This window comes from Hippocampus comes, unplaced genomic scaffold (assembly GCF_001891065.2).
Source record: "Hippocampus comes isolate QL1 unplaced genomic scaffold, H_comes_QL1_v1.1 scaffold427, whole genome shotgun sequence".
In the NCBI taxonomy this organism is placed as follows: Eukaryota; Metazoa; Chordata; class Actinopteri; order Syngnathiformes; family Syngnathidae; genus Hippocampus; species Hippocampus comes.
Window position 1 is genome coordinate 80,633 of NW_017805871.1, and position 21,632 is coordinate 102,264.

Here is a 21,632-nt window from a genome sequence, read left to right on the forward strand (position 1 = left end):
TCTTGTGCAGTGGTTAACTTAAAACACTTGCATGGCAATTTACAATGGTAAAATATTATGTAAAAAGTTGTGTGTGTCATGAATAAAAGCTTGATGAGCCTGGAACAAATTGATTCATTTTACATGATTTCCTATGAGGGAATGGGCTTTGAAATTGGAAGTCAAGCAGCGTGACAGAGCAGATTGTTTTGACTTGACTTTGGTTCCACTCTAATGTGTCATGAAAGGACTCCAAAGAAGGCTGAGAATTCAGCTACAGGAGACCTCGTGTGGAATGTTAGATTGTTGTCAGACTTGAGGACTTTTTTTCCCCCTTCAATGGTATTTAGTGGTTTGAAAGTTGAAGTTGGGACTGGATTTGATTGAGGTCAAGGGGGCTCTCATTGACCTTGAAGGCCTCACAGCAACGCAAAGACTTGATTTCAGTGCGAGCGCTGAGCTGTAGTCACGCTAAGATAATGTTGTGTGGCGTCTGCACAGAGCAGACACTGTTTGCTCCTACTTCCTCCCCCCGCGGTGGAACAATCCGCGCTGTGTGTGTGATGCAGTCATAATGGCAATTATGTCTGTTCCCGGACAAAATGGCGGCTTGCAACAAAGTGCCGGTGAAGGAGTAGGAAGGCAATGATGAAGTGTGGGCATTTCTGTCATTTGCAGATTAGGATTGATTGTGTCTGTCTGGGAGCCGAGCCCAATGTATGCCGACTTCTTATCTCCGCTGTGTTTATCGGTTATCACCGTGGTAACGAGTCCTTTGCGAAACTGAACAGCCAGGTGAGTGAGGGCATGGGCGTGTGAGTGTATCAAGGGAGGGGCTGACGCAAAGGTAAACTTTCAAACGCGAAGAGGGGAGGGAAAAAAAGCATGTCTACCCCATGCTGAGAAACAGGAAGTCCTTTGCCACAGCTGGGTTTATTTTTTACTCTAATAATGGCCCATGTGACATTGTTGCCATAGCAACACAAAGCAGCAAGGACAAACACCCAACTGATTGACTGATTGTTTTGACACCGGTGTTATAAATCAGATAGGTTGTTGAACGACGACACCTTTTCAGCAGCACACAAATTCAATTTCTGCCACTTTTAGGGTCCCGTCTGCATATTTTAACTCCAAAAGAGGCCACATCGGATTTTGGGAAATCGAGTGACCGGTCATGTCATTCCTGAATAAGGTTGAAGAAAATAGTGGAAATGTGTATGAATTTAAAAATTCTCATTTTAAATTCTTTATAATTTCATTCATAAAATAGATCAAAATCTTAAATGTGTATCTAAAATTGAGTAATATTTTTGTTGACTGTAAACCAGTCAACCAATATTTAAAAATATATAAAAATTAGATATAAGTGAATGAATGGGTGTAAAAGAAAAAGGAAAAAGTTTGACAGGAAATAAATATAACGAAATATTCCACTAGTCATAAAATGTTTTAAATGATGACAATGCAATATTAGCAATAAATAGAAGCCTTTCACTGTGGAATATGGTGGTGCTATACCTGACCTTAATTGTGTGTGACATTGTTTCAAAGTGCCGTGCTGTCATCTCATAATTTATTCCATGATGATGCTCGATGGTCATTTTATTTTCCAGTAAAAACATAGCTGTCTCACTCATCGTCATGGCAACCCATGGCTAACTTTGGTGATCCTTTTTCATATGACAGCTGCTCATTAAATTTGTGGAAGTATGTTACACTTCACACCTGTAGAGGGAATCCAGGAGAAAAAAGAAATAAAAAGCCGTACTGCAGTTTTACACATGCATTGGCATTTTACATGGTATTAACAATCCTTTAACCATGCCCTTAAATGTGAACTTTTATATATATAAATAAATATAAAGAAAACTAACTCACTTGCAATGCCAATCGTGTGTAGCAAAAAGTTCATACTTTAGAGAAAGACAAGACTTGTTTTAAAATGTGATTTATTTGGAGTGAGCCAACGAATTGAACCAGTTTTAAATAATTTTTAACATTAAGGCAGGAATATGCACAATAATGCCCTGACGGTGTGTGTTCAAGCTAAATACACAGAAATCTTCTTCGCGGTTGATGTCTCGTTCCTGTCAATCATGTTTGCGCATTTGAAGTAATTACAAACCACAAAAAGACACACAAACTTCACCAAAAAGATTTTAATTTTCAATGTGCAAATCACATCCATTTAATCAAGCAGACATCAATGAACAAACAAGTCACTTCAATCGGACATGTGCATAGAGTGCACCTGCGGTGTACAGGCATAAGGAAGTGAGCGTAAATGAGACTACAGGCCCCTGTTCCTGCTGAACTGAGCCAGCCGACGTCACACACTGATTATCAGCACAGCAGGCACGGGAGACCGGTCCAGTATGGTGTTTATACTAATATAAACAAAGATATATATGCATATATTATTCAGGTAAAACTAATTGGCCCTTTCTATTGATACAGAAATTCATGGGCAAAGCATCATCAAAGCAAAAAAAAAAAAAAAAAAGCAATTCCGAAGTTTCACACGTGTCCTTTAGAGAGTGATGAGGGAGCTGATGACATTTTGCTTTTTCAACAGATTAGCAGTTATTAGCAGACGGCATTATACCATCTCCCATGAGCTGGGTGCAGCACGCTGACATTGTCATAACACAATGGTGAGTCATCCGTCATACACACGCAACACTCCATCTAGTACGATGAATAGGCGCAAGAGTTTTTTTTTTTTTTGACCCTTCAATATATGAATTGTTTCACAAGCTCTGTTGGCATTTTACAGCAACGCGCAACCGAGTAGGGACATACACAAGAAATATATATATCTATAAGTAAACACTTCATAAATCTATGGGGCACATTTTTCAACACCAATGTTGTATTTTGCTATAGTGGAAAATGGTTTAGAAGTTAAGAAATATTATCATGTGAACATATCAGAGAGCAGGGGTGTAATAAGGGAGGCCTTTATTGCTAGTCATTTTTGTCAGTAAATACTATACATCGCCTTTGGAATAAAATCTAAAATGTCAAACTTAAAACGAAATTTCCATTTGAACAGATTGATTTGTGTCATTTTCATGCCCCTTTTCTAATCCATCAGCATGACTTACATGCACATGCATAACATCTCCCGGAATCACGGTTTCTGCACACAAGCGCAATATTTTTCAAGAACCAAAATAATGCACATTATTAAAAAAAAAACAAACAAAAAAACCAATGTGTTCTTTAAATCTAAAATCCAAAATTTCAGTGGACCTCTGCTGATGTAAACCCGCGACCTTGACCTTTACTCCAACCCCTAGCAGTTTGCAGCCCTGTGGCGACAGAACTTAACCACTGTGAACATGGCAGACTCTGTTCACATGTGTGCTAAGTCCTGCCGCCGCGCGGCCGGGTGCCGGGAACAGAAGAGGAGGGTGTGTTTTTGTGTGAGTGAGCAAATCAGAAAGGTGAGCGAGCGCGTTGCATTCCTCATGCCAGCCATTGGAAATCCCTGGCAATGTGATTCAGTATTTAGTCTCCAAAATCACTCTGCCAGGAATTCCCCTGGTCAACAGAGACGGCTTGCGACGGGAAGCGTCGTCGCCGTCGTCGACGCCACATCTACAAGACAACATAACTGTCACCGTTACCTTGCATTGGCCACTGCCCTCGCCTCGGCGCTGCGTCCTTGTGTGTGTGTGTGGGTGTGTGTGTGTGTGTGTGTGTGTGTGTGTGTGCGTGTGTGTGTGTGTGTGTGTGTGTTTCTCGTCAACTCCCAGACTTCCCGTGGCCTCTTATAAAAATAGCTTTTCAATGACAGAATGGAGAATTTGGTTAGAAGGAAGTGGCCAGTCAAGTGGCACTCCCTCTAATAGATGTGCGCACCAGTCGGCTCCGTTCCTTCATCTTCGCCTCACGTACGTACGGGGGAAACGGCTCTGCGCCTGCTCATTAATAAATAATTTACAATGCGCTCATTTTGGTGCTATCTATCTTCTCTTACTGTAAGCAAAATAACAAACAAGGTCATTCCAAAAAAGCCAAACTCCGCCGCTGCGTTGAAAAAGAGGTGCTTTTTTTTGTTTGGAAGCGGCGTCTGCAACGTATGAGTCAGCGGGACACTTTTGGGGAAACTCCAGACTCTAAATACGTTAAAGCCCGTCTGTGGGGACGTGGAGCGCAGCACTCAGGACACAGTGGACACTCTTATCACCAATCTACTTCAAAAAGCGTAACAGTCTGGAATCATGGTCCCAAAATAGTATAATAGCTACCTACTGTTTTGTTTGATGCAAAGCCAAAGTCCGTTTTGCTTTCTGAATGTTCCTTCTTAGTTGTTGCTGCAAATAAATGTCCCGAAAAATGAGTACGGTACAAGATGGGATCACTAATAGCTGCTGTCAAATTGCATTTAAAGGTTTCAACTTTCAAAAGCAACCCAAAATTAACGTTCTTGATATTTTTTTTTTCCTCTTAAAACAATTGTGATCAGGAAGCTACAAAAAGCTGTCGTGGTAGTAATTAGGGATCGCACGGACGAGTCAACTTGTCGACTACTACACCGCAGTGATGTTTAGAGTGTGATGTGGACGTGTTTTTGACTTGAGGAAAAGGCAAAGCCGCTTGCAGCAACAAATTAGCGGACTGTAATCAGTCCGTCCCTTTTAATTGATTTCAATTTGTCTTCCGTTTCTGAATGTGCAGCTTTGGTAAATCAGGGAGAACCAGAAATGCACTGTCAAGGTGGAATGAGAGCACGGCCATTATTCCACCACCCACAAATGGGTTTGTAATTATTAAACAACAGATTCCCCCTCATGCAGAACTGACAACTGACTCGTGTGGTCGGTCAAGAACAGAGACACATTTCCTGGTTTAAATATTGCAATGTATTCCCGATTTACAGTATACTGTAATCCCGATACAAAAATTTTATGTCCTGAAAATAGGTGCACATCATCAGTGACCGGACTTTCACGTTAGTGCCAATTGAGAGAAATCCGAAGTTACGTAATCCCTAACACCCGCCAATGATGATGCATTATCATGGCAAAAAAAAAAAAAAAAAAAAAAAAGTTGCTCTCTCCAGTTAGTTGCGGTAACTCCGATTTTAGGATCCTCCACTTCATGGAAATCATTTGCAGTGGAATCTTTATTTGTATCTTATTACGTAAACGGTCTCTCTGCTCAAGGTCCCAATCAGCACCTAAAAAAAGAAAAAAAAGGGTCCCAACACCCATCAAAGCCATCATCCTGCCGACTCCTCCCAAACGCTCCATCCCGTCGTCCTCTCATCTTGTGCAATTTTCTTTGCCTTTTCATCTTTTCCATGGCTTTTCCAAGCTTCGAACCCGCAGCTGTTCCTGCCTATGGGCTCATTCCTTCCTTTTCCCCTTTCCCTTCCCTTCCCTTCCTTTCCCATGCGATGACGCACACTGTCCAACACCTCACCTCAAACGCTCGCTGTGTGATGTCTCACTTTAGCGTCTTGTTTATTTTGTGTGTGGAGCCAGTTCAACGCTCCTCTCTACCGGGACGTTTATTATGGTTAGATGTAATCATAAGCTTCTGCGGAGCCGGCTGCGGCTCGTCGTCGTGCCAACGTTGTACATCCTGAGGCATAGAAGAGGAAAAATGAGTCTCGGAGAGGGATGATGGCCAGGAAATGTACCTGAGTGGAGAATTTGCATTAAGGGCAACTCGGGCAGTGGGGGGGTGGGGAAACCCTGCAAAAACTTATTTTTAAAATTCCAATGTGTATATCTTTTTTTTTTTATTTTTACAATATAGAAGATTCAATTGAAAAATAACTTTTTCGACCGTTTGTTGGCCTTGTCTGTCAACTACCGCTGCCCTCGCTCTGCTTCGTGGCGCACTGGAGCTTTAAGTCTCTTGTTCACCGATATCTTGTAAAATAGCCGCAGAGCTGGAAGATCTCCCCGCGAGGCCACCTTTGTCTTGAACGCAGCCAATCTTGCCGCCCCTGCCTGCGCGCGTGGCGCCAACGCCCGTGTGACGTCTGTCGGACCGCGACACGACCGGGCTGCAGAAGTGAGTGTGCAATCTGAAACTTCACACTCCTGTCCTGCCACTCACTTTTCATTTACAAATGAGTCACGCAGGCCACCTCTGAGGTGGAATATTGGCAAAGCGCCTTATTCCCAACCGTTGGGTGTCACTGCACCGGCAGGGGAAAAAAAAAAAAAAAAAATCCTAAAAAGACCTTGAGATACAATTACCACCGTTTGACAGTTGACACTCTGCGTGTTCGACGTTGATATTGGTGCACGCGACGCGCAGGCGAGTGCAGACGTGGCCGCTGGCTGTTTTCGCTCACTCGCTCTCCACTTCGGGGTCGACTTTGCCATTTACACAAGGGCGCACGGTTAAGTGGAAAAGCCTCTGTTGAGACAGCTGGGTCTCCAGTCCTTGTTGTTTCAACACATATCTTCTCCCGGTGCCCTTGCATGTGCACGCATACCTGCATGTGCATCGAAGAGATGCACACAGGCGGTGTGCCGGCCCATAATACTATTGATAAACAAACACAGTTATGTCAGCCCCGCTCCCGGGCAAACATGGCATGTTGCATTAGCTGGCTCCTCACTCGGCCTCATAAAGCCCAGAATAGCACCAATACGCGCTGATGTGACATCATTCGCACCTCCGGGCTGGCGAAAGCTTCCCAGAGCAAACAGTGCGGTGGTGCACTTTCACGTTGATATGCTAATATTGATAATGCGATTGAACAAAGTGCGGTAAGGGGTGCCCCCAAAAACTCTCATATTGCCCATTACTCATGTATTTGTAGTTTTTTTGCCAATCCAAGAGAACTTTGGGAGACAGGTATGAATCATGGATAGTCAAGGAGTAAGGACCCCACGCCATGGTAGGGCTTTCCTATGCATCCCAGGAGATGATGATCAGACTCAACCTGATAAATCTAAGCTTCAAAGATAATGTCACCAGTGTACAGTGGTGAAAATATCACCAAAATTCGTCCTCTTTGAGCATAAGTACGCCGTGTTTGCCTTTCATACTTGCCGATCTGTCCCTTGCAGCCCTTAAAACCGCTTTTGCCGATTAGGATGGACTTGCGGGGTATCTCAACAACAACGCTTTGTCACCTCGAAGTGAGCAACTTGAAGGCTTACTGGATATGCACTTCAATCAGGTGAAAATGCGGCGCACCACTGCTGGATCTTTGAGGCCACGCACACACACACACCTTGGTGCCGTACCACACCCTGTAGCTCGCTTACACTGTCTGTCTGGGTATGTGCGTGCATGGCCGCCGCGTATTCATTTCATGTTGCGTGCGAGGGCGTAATTATTACTGAGACCGTGACATTCAACGACATTCAAACACTGACGCTCTGGCGCTACGTGCCGGGCGCCTTTCTCTCCGTTCCACGCTGCACTTGGCCGGGTATCAGTGGGATGGGCCGCTTGGGTGACATTCGTCTGTGGGAATTCCAGATGAAGACTTTGTAAAGAAGAGAGAGTCTCCTGGGACCAAAGAGCTCAGGGCTGGGCTCGTGGTTCTGCTCTGTGTGTAACTTTATCCTCGGCCTGGTCTTCTGCCAGTACACCCTTACCGCCACCAGGCCTCTACTTAGTCCACAGCCGCCCTTGCTGCCACGAACCACACATGCACAAATGGAGGCAGGAACACGCTTTTATTCCACTACGCCATCCTTTTCCTGAGCCTGCTCCCAATTCTGCACTCCCTCCTCCAACTGTACCTTCCCAGCATTCATCTGAATGTTTCCCTAATGGGATACGTTCCCCATTGTTGCTCTCCTAGGCTCCAATTTGGTGTTGACCAGTGCGTTAAAAAAAAAAATCCCTTCCTTTCAAGGACTTTTGGGATCCTACGGACTTACAGGGCCTTGGAACATTGAGAGAGGAATGTTTGAGCAACTCCAGCCTTGTTTCACCACCGCTGTAGCATCCCCGTCTCTGCTTCTCGGTAACGTTTAATGACCCCAATCTCAGTCCGGGGCGCGTTATGACAGACGCGTGGCCGGAACGATGACACGTATCCACAAGGGAACTCGCCGACAGTTGCGCAGGAAAGCGGACAAACAGGTTGAGGAGAGCCAATTATGTCATGCGCTAAGGGTGGAGTTCAAACTGGCAGACAGACGTCGAACCATCCCATTCAAAGCAACTATTTATGTCTGACCTTTGTAAAGGAGACGCTTCCACTCAGACAATACCAGAGCGGCGCAGTCGAATGAGCATTCAAGTCCCCTATCAACAGGTTGCAGCCTTTTGCGGAATGACGTGAGCCTCACCGAGGAGGACGCACAGTTCGACACACAACAGGAAGTAAACTGTACAGACTCGCGGGGTCGTAAAACAGTAAAACACCAACGGTGGTTTTCTCGGGAGGGTGGGGGAATGGTGCTCCTACCTGAGAGAACTTTTGTTACTCCTGTCTTTGGTCTCCCGTTGACTCTCACCATGCTCTCCAGTGATGTGGCTCAACTACACAGATGTCGGCCTCTCGCTCTCCCTCTCTCTCTCGCTCTTCCCCTCTCCTTCCCTTGTCGTCTCTTTCTCTCTCTCTCTCTCTCTTCCTCTGTGAGCAGTGCAGACACGAGCATGTGAGAAGGCGAGTGTGTCTGGGAGCCGGACGGGGTGAGAATAAGCAAGTGGGCGGGGCTGAACCCATTTCAGGGGATTCCTTTATGACGATGTCAGATGAGAAGAGACCTCCCCTTCCGTGTGTCTCCTCCATTTCACTCCCACAAAAAAAAAAAAAAGTAGACCCCACCTCCATCTCGCCCGCTTTCCTCCCCCACAGGAAAGGGGGCAGGGAGCTAATTGGCCACACAGCCGCTAATAAATGAGCAACGGCAGTCCAAGTCAAGAGCAGGAAATGTGCAGAAGTTCAACAGACCAACATGATGAGACACTTTCTGTTGGAGTCCTTTATGTGCTGTGCCGTATACATCAGTTGGCAAAACATCTCTTTCAGTATCAATGGCGAATTTTCGGTACACCCGAAATGGAATCATTTTTTTGGGAGCTTTACCAATTAACACCAATTGAATTTGGGAGACCGCGGATTTTTGGTGTTAAGGCCAAAATGATGCATACCCTAGACCAGGGGTCACCAACCTTTTTGAAACGGAAGGCTACTTCTTGGGTTTGATGCAGTATTCTGAAACGTAAAAAAAAAAAAATTGCTCAAATTACCTTAGTTATGATTACAAAGCATTCAATGGTGTTAATTTATGTGAACGCACTGATCATGTTAATGATTTCCCGCAATAATTAGCAAACGGGTTAATATCATATGTATCTTCTAACCTGATACTATTTTCGCTCATTCTCGAAAAGAAAAAATCCATACGTTAAATACAACTTCGCCACACAGCTTCCACAGAACGAAGGAACCAAGTAGTTGTGCAACACTCAAGACATAAGTTGCGTTCAAGAGCAGCAACGTATTTTGTTTTCAAGCTATTTTCACTGCTTTGAATTGGTAAAAGTAACCGACGAAATGGGGACGGACCATTCGTATTGATTGGATCAAACGTAAATTTGACCATATTTGAACCTCGTTTCCGCCAGACAGCGACGATATGCACCACTTTATTTCCGTAAGTCTCTACCAGTGTTTTCAAATGATCGTTTCTAAAACAATCCTAACAAATCACTGGTGAGGTATTTTTAGACCAGGCCCGCGGGACTTTGTGGTTCGCAACATCTGCCCCACGGTTCTAAGGTTCAGGGTTCGAATCTGTGTGGACTTTGTAAGTTCTCCCCGTGCTTGCGTGGCTGTTCTCTGTGTACTCCTGCTTCATTCCATGTTCCAAAGGCACGTCAGGCTCACCGGAAAGGTTAAATTGTCTCCAAATGAGAATGTTTTTTTTTTTTCCTGGGTGTACCTGGTCTCACACCCAAATTCATCCAAGAATAGGCTCCAGTTTACCTGCTAGCCAAATGAGGGCAACGCCTCGCAACATGGATGGATGAATTGATGTCTTTGAGCAGGAAATGAAACCTAAAGTAATTTGGTCATCATTTACCCTGTTTCCAATACAATAAAAAAACATTAAATAAACTTATCCAAGCCCCGAAATAATAATTATGCCGACAGTATAGTTACCAGAATCCTTTAGAATACTGTAGTCCAAAAGAGTTTTTACCTAAGGTTATTTTTCATTGTATTTCGTCTTTCATGTGCCATTTCTAGCAAAAAAACAACAACAACAACAACAAAAAAACCCCAACACCCGCATTTATAGAATACAAATTAAATTTTGTACAGTTAACAAACAAACAGGGTATTGTGTGTAATTTCAGGTATGCTTCATTTTGGGTTTACCTCCTTAGAAAACTTATTGAAAGTCTTTTTCCAAAAGCAGTTTTGTGACTTATCGGTTGATCTACACCTGTTATGATTGTGACCACCCCCTCACAACACACACACACACACACACACTTAGTGCCAGCATCACAATCTTCTGAGGGGCACTATTAGAGGCTTTACAACTTCCCCTCAAGCCTTTGTGTGCATACGTGCGTGTGAGAACAACAACGTCCTACACAGACAACTACGCCCCTGTAGACGTCACGCATTCCACTGACACACACATGCATACACACAAGCTCGTCTCTTAGCAACACATGCATTGAGGCCAAGTGAAATGACTTTGCCGGTAACACATGACCGCAAGCACCTTTTATTTCATTTTATTTATTTATTTAGTTTTTTTTTACGCGGGATGATGCCCTCGCGGGTACTTTATATCGCGAAACTTTATTTTGCTGTATTTGTATTGATGCTAATGATCACTACAAGGACAGAACCATTCTCATCAGTTGAAATACGTGTACAGTGAGCATAACTGAACCGAAGAAAAGTGTCTGTCCGGTTTTCGGGGGTCAAAAGTCGGGTGCATCCTGTGCACACTCCCTTCTAATTTGGCCCGACAGACGTGACACGTAGCAGTCGGCACTGTAATTAGCCAGGTGACAGATTAGTCTGAACAATGCCCTCCAAACATAGACTTTACAGAAACATGTGAGGCCACTCCCATTTGAGTGTCATGATCTCAAACGATTTTGTAAACGTGCAAGAAGATGCAGTTATATATTTGGACATATAATTGTGTAGTGTGTAGTGTGTGTGTGTGTGTGTGTGTGTGTGTGTGTGTGTGTGTGCGTGTGTGTGTGTGTGTGTGTGTGTGTGTGTGTGTGTCCACGAGATTGGAAGCTCTTTTACCTAAATTACAGTTTTAACGGTATTTTAAAATTTACTACCCCACCTCCAAAACAAAAAAAAAAAAAAATGGATTGTGCGAAATAAAGATTATTGCTTGATTAAGTAAGAATATATAAAAATAACTAGTTATTCACTTGCATTTTGGAGCAGCACACGATAGTTTTAGTTGTTGAAATTTTTTTTCAGTGACTGATTTTCAAGAGGCCGATTGAGCCAGCTCAAATTTTGGTACTCAAAGGTGAATTGAGTTTTAAAGTCCTCTCTCTTGTTCAAAAGGGTAAAACGTTAAAAGGCTCACATAAATTGAACCAGTCTGCATTTTATGAGAGGTGGTCAATTTACATTTGTATTTAAGTGCCTTCATTGTTCTTTTTTTGTATATACAGTGCTGTGAAATAGTATTTGCTCCTTTTCCTGATTTCTGTGTTTTTTTGCAGATTTATCACATCAAAGGTTTCAGTTTATCAAACCAATTTTGATATCTCACAGAGATGACCCAAGCAAATACAAAATGCAGTCTCTACATGCCAATATGATTTATTAAGGCACAAAAAAAAAATCTACCAATCTTTGTGTGTGATAAATATGCAAAGAACACAAAAATCAAGGAGGGGGGCAAATACTTTTTCACAGCACTGTATGTTTGGATACACGTGTGTCAGCACACGAGATATTAAGCCGACTCACCATCTTGGTGTGTTGAGTGAGTCATTGTGCAACTCTATTATTGGCCACAATGTCTGGGAGACAAAAAAAAAATGTTAATGACATTTCCTCTCAATTGTTTTGTGCTGTCAGATCAAATGATGCATCAAAGAGTCCAGAATGTTTTTATTGTAAGGGGTAAAATAACAAATGTGGGGAAATAAGCATCAGATCCAAGGTATCTGACTCTCCCTAATGTAACGGCCCTTTAGTCATGATAAAATATCTGCGCTTGTTTCCGGGTGCAGCAGTGTCAATCAGCAGTGTCGCTCCGGTTGTTTTGCTTGGACATGTCACTTGTTTGCGTGGCCGCTTTTTGCCTGGCAGAGTTCGTAGGGCCCCGCGGGCCAATTAAAAATATCAAGTGGCTGGCGGTGTAACGAAGATGCCGAAAGAAAATGAGCAATGAGAAGACTTTTAGTCTTTCATTCAAATGTAACTCTGTTGTATAAAACCAAAAAAAAAAATACATTGGAAAGAAAGACTTGAGTGTCCTTGCTAAAAGGAAAGAATAAATACCATTAGCGCGTGTGACTGGCTAGTGCGAACCATCCAGAGGAGGTGGTGTCGTCTTTTTTTTTTTTTTTTTTTTGGATCACTGTTTGTTCCTATGTAAGCTATTTCTGGACCTTTTGCTGCCGGACTCGTGCTCGTGCGGCCTTGACTGTCTATTTCTATTTACATTTCAAGTGACACACATATCCGATACGGCTCTGTGTACGTTCACAGAACACATGGAAGAAACCGCATGCGCAAGCAGTGACGCCACAGGAATAATCAATGAGAAATGAATCTTATGAAGTTTGAACGTTAAATCTTGTTTCGCGGTTTAGTTACTGCACTGACTCTCCCCCGGCCGCCATTTTTTTTTTTTTTTTCATGAGGGCAGCTTCTACACGACTCCAGTATTACTTTGTCTAGTTGCAAAGACACCATATAACATATTTAAGCGATATTTAATTGTCTATGCTTTTGCTTTATTTTATGTTGTTTGAGCAGATGCCTGTGTTTTTATGGGGCTCTCGTTTCACATTGCTTGATTAGAATCAGATTTGAAAGGGGGAGTGCGGTTGGGAGAAAAAAAAGAAAAATCCGTATTTGTTAAAACTGTCATTATGACCTGAAATTAGCACATGGTAAATATGATCTGAGAAAAAAACAGCTCAACCTCTAACCTTGTTAAACCAGGAAAGCCACCTTACTGTGTACGGTTTGACGTTTTGAGTATTTGCTCGAAATGTTGTGGGAACTTGCCTTGCTTGATTTTTGCCAGAATAACTCGCTTGAAGTTGAAAACCGGAGACTGACTTGACTCGCACAGGTGTGACTCTGGTATGTACGTCACCGATCGGCGTATCACCATGACGTCATGCTCATTTTTCCAGGCGAGATCCAATCTGTGCATTTGCGCTGCAATTACATTGGCAGATGTCCGATACGTATCCGATTTTCATCCTCGTTTGGGAGAGGCCTTATTCCGATCTGATGATATCCATTTCCATGTGTTTTTTCCTCTCTACCTTGCCATGACTCACATCCCAATTGAGCCACTTGAGAGGAAAAAAAAATGGACTTCTGTCACTTGAATCACGCAGTGTAAATCCAGCGCTATGTCATTTAGCAGATGCCGAAGTAAGGCCGACGGCGGGAACCGATGAGGTGCGCGCCACTCCCAGCCATCGGTACGGCAGCCATCTTGGCACTTCTTTCAGGCTGATGAAACGCTTTGAAATATTGTGCAGCCAAACTATTTCACTACAAAGCCTGGCCTGGAAAAAAAATAATGAAAAGGAATGCGTGACTTAATTGAAGCAGAATTCTATACAAAGAGAAGACAAAAATTTCACTTGGCAAAATTTCTTCGTGGGTATAAAAAGTCTGCATACCACTGGCCAAACAATATTTTTCATGTTGTTTTTTTAATATAAACCCCCCACCCCCCCAAAAAAAAAATCTACCATTAACCTGTCCATCTGACCAAAACAACTGATATAATGTGAATGCACCGTTTTAAAATTAGGGATGTGTTTAGAATTACAGTAACTAGTCAAATTCGAACTCCTAGTTGCTGCCACTGTAGTTAAGTTACTCTTTCGCTTCGCTCAAAGGGTGTCGGGCGCGTGAGCATCACAAGGCCTCGTTAGCATCTCCCGAGTCTCTTATTTCTCCCCTCGCCAATAACCTGTCAGCTAGTAGGTGGCCTTCCCTTCTCCAACCGTCAGCCCTTCGTTTCCCTCCTTATCCTCAGCCACTCCACCCTGAACATCCCCATTCACTCCCGGGACACTTGAGCTCACTGCTTTTTATACGGCTCGCTCACTCTTGACCACAGAGCGAGCGGCGGGTCATAAAGTGCATGAAAAAGATCTTGCACGCATTGGACTGAGCCCGCGCCAGCCGTCTCCAAGGCTCCGACTGGATTCATTTTACTTTGATTGCTCTGTCCCTATTCTCTCTCTCTCTCTCTCTCTCTCTCTCTCTCTCTCTCTGTGTGTGTGTGTGTGTATATATATATATATATATCTCTCTGTCTGGTATTTATGTGCTGGCAGTTACCGTGGAGACAAGACACACAAACACTGCGGCGGTAGACAGGAAGTACTGTGGAACCACAATGGCGTCACTGCGGCTCTGCACTCGCTTGCCTCGCTCTCTCCCATTTGCCTGAGCCAGCGCGCATGCTATTATCCTTAGCACGAGAGACCACACGGCTCTGTCGCCGCCTCACTCGCGCTGTTGCTTTTTCAGCTGCGGCCTTACTCCCCTCTCACTCGCCAGCCATGTTTGCTGCGCTTTGGAAAAATCTCGTGTCTGATTTGCGGTGTCTTTCGCTGAGTTGCCGGAAAGCGGTCGGTGCCGCTTTCAGTGTTTTGCGCAAGTGGCTTAGTCATAATAACTTTACAAGCATGAGCCTGTGTAGCACAGTGGCTCTCAAACCGGGGGCCCCTGAGAGTCCACAATCCGTACTTCAGACTGCCCCAGCTTGCCAGTTTTTCACATTATGAGCCGTTGCTCGGTAAACTTTTCACATTCGGCCATTTCTTGAACGGGACAAACGCTCAACCGCACAAATACAAAATGAAAACACTCACAGGCAGCATGGAGAAGACACTCACGGTGAACTACTGCATGGTGAATTGCTGTTGGAGCTGACGTCGCTTACGAAACACGCGACATGTCCAGACACCAAGATTTTATTTTTTTTATAGGACAGTTGGGGGCGGGGTTGGGAGGTTCACAGCAGTCCCCTAACATGCTTGGGGCCCCCAGAAGGTTTGAGAGAGCCCCTCGTGTAGCATAAACACAGTCAACAGGTGACCCACTCAGAAGGCATGCGTGTGGTCCTGTTGCAGAGTCTTACATCAGAACGGCTTAAGCGTCCAGCGTACTCACCTCCTGTTCTGCCTTGTCTTTTGTACACATCCCAACTCTAAATATACTCTCCTGGAAAAACCCCTCGAATAGATATTGCCCTCTCCCGCTCCACGTGCTAAAAATAGGAGAACCACCTTTGCAAACTTCACCCCCGCCAACGTGCGTACTCCATTCTCACTCTCGCGTTGCGACGCCCGCGGCCTGTCTCGCTTGTTCCCTTTTGACACTCGATACGAGTCCACAAGCTTTGTGTGCCGCTGCCCTTTTGTTGTCTTCCACTCCCCAAACCTGTGCTTCTCTGACATTTTCAACTCAACGACCTGTAAACTGACACCCGCCAGACAAAAGGCTTCCTCACGCCGGCCGAACGCATCTGAACTATTCAGTCGTCTTGCACCGTGTGTGTGGTTGTGCAATGAGTTCTCATTAGTTGCTGACTGTCTGCAACTGGTCGTCAGCCACATCGCAGGGCACATATAGATACAACCATTCACACTGACATTTACGCCCTTGGACAATTAACTGTTCAATGAACCTATCATGTAAAAACTCACGCAAGACTTGGTCTGACCTGAGATTCAAACCCAGGACCTTTTGGCTATGAGTCATACACTCTAACCACTCTTTCACAATGCAGGCTTTCCCAAATGGAAATTGAATAACATTGTCGAAAGCTTGAAAAATGACCCAAAACACAATGTGATTCGGGAAACCCCCTGGAACCGTTATGAGACCCTTTAAGGAATCATTTTCTGCTCCCATTTCCTTAATTCTTTGCGCTCCCTTGACATTCCCAATGGTTGCAAACGCGACTTCTTCTTCCAACTTGCCATCCGTCTCTACATCCATTCTTCCGTCAGTCCACCCATCCGTTCCTCCGACCTCCCGTCTGCTTGTCCGTCCATCCATTCGTGTAATCGCTCGACCACCCGTGTGGATCAGCCGGCCGGCTGGAGAGCGTTGCAGCCATCGGGGATCTGGCGGGTGCTGAAACGCGGGGAACAGATGAGTTCCCAGGATACACAAACCAAGACGAAATCCAAGTGGGATCGTGTTGCGCTGAGCTCATCGTCAGAGCAAGAGATGAATCAAGCGGAGCAACGAGAAGGATTAGGAACAGATAAAAGAAAACTCACATGGACTTTTGTCTAGCAGTGGGAGCAGAAAGCATGTTTAACACAGAAACTTGCTGCATCAGGGATTAATTATGAAAACTACCAGTAGCTTTGTTGCTAAAGCAAAGGAGGATTAATTAGCCGCAATGGGGGGGGGGTATTTTTTTCTTTTTTTACGAGGAAACACGCATAGTATACACATATTGATTTTTAACATCCAAAGCATGTGTGTTGCACTCTAGCACACGACACAAAAAAAAAAACAATATCAGCGCATGCATTTGTGAGAGTCCTCTCCGGACGTCTCTTGTAGTCCCAAGACCGACATGTGAGAGGCAGCATGTTGCCACAGGGCCTCCACACCGCTGTAAAATATCACGTTGAAAAAAAGAGTAGTAGCACAAGAAGAAAATAGAGGAAGCTAGGCTAACTGCAAGCTTATTCGATTAAGGGGGTGTTCCTAAAGTCAATTTTGAAATTTTATTCAACTGGAATACAGCAAATACCATCTTCAATATGATTACCAACCTTTGTGATGTAAAGTTTGACGCACTTCGCAAGATGCATGTGTCCTTGGTGCAATAACGCTACCTTGTCGTTTTCCCATTCCCGAAAAAACTTTCCAGACATTTGTTTTTTACTCATTTTACTAGCTCCTGGGTTTCATTTTAGCGGTAACCTATCACGTGACAGACAATCGCGCCTGCGTCAAAAGTGACATACTGTCAACGGATGTAACAGAGAATCTGATTATTTTTCACCATAAAACATCTTTCAGATTCCGAATTGAATAAAACGGAACTAATGTAAGTTATTTATTCTTTCTGTGACTGATTGTCGGCATGCGTGTAACCTGCTTAACGTTGTATGTGGAGCAATTCTCGAGCGTGTTCTAGTCGGTCAGCGAGAGCGGAAGTCTATCTGCGGCCACATGGTGTTTCTGTTCCTCCATTCAGGCCGCTGACATCATTCGGCGTGACACGCGGACGGGTGACTTCCTCCACACCATCAATCACACTCCCCAATCCCGACGCACTTTACAGCTCCGCACCACATTCTGCCCCCTCTCGTCAGCTTCCTGGCTCCGGCATGAGCCGTCGACGCCGTTTCCCAGCCGCTTGTCCACTTAAATGGTGACCCCCCCCCCGCCCCTCACCCTTCGTCATTCGCACCCCTTTAAAGTTATAGCCGTGAAATTCACCCACCCGCCACTGCGCCGGTTCCTCACCTGCTGCACGAGGGGAGGACAAAGCGTGAGTTTGTTCCGAAACAAGGTGTGGCTTTGACTTGAAATTGTCACAGTAAAAACTACAGCCGTTAGAGGGCAGGTGATATTTCATATCCGCTTAGATAACAGCGCAAGATGGATAATCGACGCCGGGCTCTGATTGCCTTATTTTGTTTCCATTTTTATCAAAAAGGAAACGATTTACAACAGAGGATCTCAATGGGTCTCGCCCCCGGGAACCACGTTTTCCTGCGGTCATTTGGCCTTGAACCACTTTAAGAGAAAGTCAAGCGGATGTTTCAAAAGAATAGATACGTAGCATTTTCTTCTTCAACTTAACCACCCATTAGTAAAAAGTATCAGAGAATAGTAAGAAGAAGCCGAATATGAGCTGCATGTTTGTGATGCTTGCCTGTCAAAATAGTCCAAAGTTCAACATTGGATGCCCAAAACATTTTGTTTTGTTTTTTTCTTCGCAAGTTGTCTTGTGATCCACCAGTTGACAATAACTGATTTACACGCTGTTTGTGCTGCAATCCTGTAAAATGGAAATGGAACACAAGCTAGTCAGGCTTATTGGCTAACCTCCAATTTGTTCTGATTTTACAACAATTTCCCCCCTAGGATTATAATGGCAATTGTCTGTGTGTCAGGGGCCAGGGAAACATCATTTAACGACTGCTGCTGTTTTCACTTCAAGAAAATGAAACATTCATGACAGAAGCGAAGTTGAATCACATCACACATTGATCTCACGCATCCCAGTTTCGAACAGATTCCCATGACACACTTGGTGTAAAAATACGTGAACCACTGACACGGTTTCCGAAGGTCTTTTGACCTGGCTCTTAGGTAGTGCAGGTGTACCTAATGCTGTGTCCAATTAGTGCCTGGCCATGTCCTCATCCTGATCTGTTCAAAATGACACCGATATAAGCCTCAAGGCCTCTCAGCACCGCAAAAATGTTCCCAAGCGCCAACAGCGATCAAAAATGACAGATCATAGTAATTACCCAGCTACTCCTTGCTTTTACCATGTAAAAGCATGACATGCTCTTTAGTCATCTTACTGTAAAACGTTTAAAAAAAAAAAATTCTTTGGAACCCTTTGCCCGTTGTCCATTCCCAAAACCAAATAGGCGCATTGTTTGCTGAGCAAAACCAGGTGCTTGTAGACTGTGTGGGCGTCACACAATAAATGGACGCTTTAGTGAGTTGCGCCAAAGGTGTGTTCGAAAGGGAGTGTGTCTGTGTGCGTGTGTGGGATGGGCACGCAGGCCCACTCACGTGCCCTCGGCCTCCGTCCTTATTGCCCAAAATACTCTCATCGACTCATCGGAACTTCAAATTTCCTTCATGTGTTTTTTTTTTTTTTTTTCTCGACAAAAAAATGACCTCAAGCGGTTCCTTCTGCCCTCACGTTTAGCCTTTCCATGCACATTGTTGCAGCTGTCCTTATTTGGCTTCCCTTTGACTAAGTGGGAGTATGAATGTGGCCGCGTGCGTGTGCGTGTGTGTGTGTGTGTGTGTGTGTGTGTGTGTGTGTGTGTGTGTGTGTGTGTGTGTGTGTGTGTGTGTGCGCGCGTGGGCGTGGGTGTGGGTGTGGGTGTGTATGCAACATAAAAAAAAAATCTGCCAGTTTTCGCATTTTTTTAAAACAACCATTTCGACAACATTCCCTGAAACATTCCCATCATGTTTAATTACCGTGAACTGTTTTGAGAACAGCCCCGCGGACTACTCATGTTGCCCTCGTGGGCTACCCGGTGCCCATTTGTCGAAGGAATTATACACCTCTGCATAATATTGTATCCTTATAAACATTAAAGCAAACAAAAGAAATATATAGACCAACTTTCAACAAAGAATAACTTTATTAATGAAATTTAAAAAAATAAATCAAATGAGAGCATCACTGCCACCTATTGGGGTGGATATGCAATTACACTATAATCGAGCACGGCATTAAAAAAAAGCATGCTGCCCCCGGGGTCCTCTACTGAGAAAGAGATTGTTACAAAAAAACCAGAGAAACACACATGAAAAGTGCTTTTGATGAAGACAATCAGCTTTCGTCAGTACGGAGTACAAAATGCCTGCCTGGGCACTAGTCCAAGCGCGACCACCTGGGGTTCTTTTTTTTTTGTGTTCCCTCTGTCTTGACGCTGTTACAGCTCGAAAATTGCAGCCCGATTTAAATGGAGGTCTGCAAACGTCACGGTTCCACCTCGTCACCTCCGCGGAGCCTGTGCGCCACAGCAGTTTGACAAAGGTCAGGTATGGCGCCAGCTGTGCCCAATGTCTCACACAACTGTGTAGTGGTTCGGCCTACTTCCTGGAAACGAAATGATCATGATGCACCACCTAGTGGAGTAATTATGTTTTGTTTGAGTCATTTTTTTCCCCCCTCCCTCAAAATTTCCAGTAATATTTTAAACAACAGTGGTTTCCAAACTCTTTGGAGCAAGGCACATTAGGAAAATCTCACGGCACACTACCGTTCAGAAATGTTTCAGATTTCTGTCACACTGGGAAAAATGCAGTGTCAAGTGAGGTCACAGTTTTGAATGTTTCACAATTCGTTCGATTCACTTACAACAGAAAACAGGGACATTGGTCTACATGATCACGGTAACGTTGTTGAAATTACAAATTGTATGACGATGTTTGCGCATACATTTCAGGAAAAAAAAACATTTTGTGGTTTTGGCCCATTGTTAATTTCGTAAATGTTATCGTTTGAAATTTCACTAGAACAACAGCCAAGCAAAACAAATTTGAAAAAGAATCCTCATCTTTTGTAATAAGCTTATAGGAGACGGATATTTCTGTGGTGGGAGTGGGGGGGGGGATGCAATGTGAATAAAAAATGTAATGTGTATGCAGGCTCTGAAGCTGCAAAGCCGAACCAAGTTTCATCTCGATCAAATCCAGATTGTGCATTTGGCCGGAAAATCCCATTTTACGTTTGAATCTATTTATTCGTCTGTCACATCGCATCAGATCAGGCTTTGACTTTGTCACGCTTATATTGGTGCACAATATCTAAAATGAAGTTTCACCCATATCCCAAATGTATTTCCTGGCTGTTGTGAATCATTGTAATTTTGGTTACATTTACAGCACATTTGAAATTTCAAGTGCAGCACGACGAAAGAGTATTTGGAATTTTCTCCCCAAATCTGTCAGCGCAGGACAATGACAACTCTGTACAACAAAACTTGCGTCGTGCAAGGCAGACAATGGACGTACACATGCATTGACACACATCTTTGACCTTTGTGTGGCCTGAGCAGCTGGAGAATTCTGAGAGAACAGGATGAAACCGTATACCGCCGTAATCCTCATCTGGAGCGACACAGAGTTCGAGGACTGACGACAAAAAACATTCCGGGGGGGCGGGGGGGGGGAGTCTTGAATGTGATATAAGAAAAACTTTGTATTGAAAATGCAACCGCGTGAAGTGCACATGTCAGCTTTTGCAGCAGCGTTTGCTTGTTATTGAAGCGTTGAGAGAGCAAAGTCTTACTGAACCATCCGAAGTGGGTGGCTTTGGATCAGTTTAAAAAAAAAACAACAAAAAAAACATGTACATTGTCCACACGAATGACATTTTTTCAACCTGCGGATCCATTCCAAACACAACAGTTACTGTATATCAACACATTAAATGACACCCACCGGCATGTGCATGACAGCTGCTGTTTTGTGTGCAGGGAATAATCCTTCCTAAAAATCCTCACAAGTTTCTTCCCCGGCGCGAAGCGTCGCTGAGCTCGGACTGTCTGAGTTTCGAATGCCTCACAGCATTTATGACGCCATTCGTTCACAATCTCCCCTTTGTTCACTTCGCTGGCAGACTCAGTTCACCAAAATGTACTTGTACTTCAAAACTATGATAAATTTCAAGCGGTTCCTTCTGCCCTCACGTTTAGCCTTTCCATGCACATTGTTGCAGCTGTCCTTATTTGGCTTCCCTTTGACTAAGTGGGAGTATGAATGT

At 44.1% G+C, this 21,632-nt stretch overlaps 2 long non-coding RNA genes across 2 annotated transcripts in view; one reads left to right on the plus strand and one right to left on the minus strand.

Moving 5' to 3' along the window:
* The first annotated feature begins 2,064 nt into the window (after positions 1-2,064).
* LOC109527005 (uncharacterized) overlaps positions 2,065-21,632 on the plus strand; it is a 48,517-nt gene continuing 28,949 nt past the window's right edge. The window contains exon 1 of the long non-coding RNA XR_002170448.1: positions 2,065-2,636. This is a non-coding gene — a long non-coding RNA (uncharacterized LOC109527005). The remainder of the gene's footprint in view (positions 2,637-21,632) is intronic.
* LOC109527006 (uncharacterized) lies at positions 2,127-9,705 on the minus strand. Its single transcript, XR_002170450.1, has 2 exons — positions 8,384-9,705; positions 2,127-3,585 (listed from the first exon to the last, which is right to left on the minus strand). It is a non-coding gene; the product is annotated as an uncharacterized LOC109527006 (long non-coding RNA).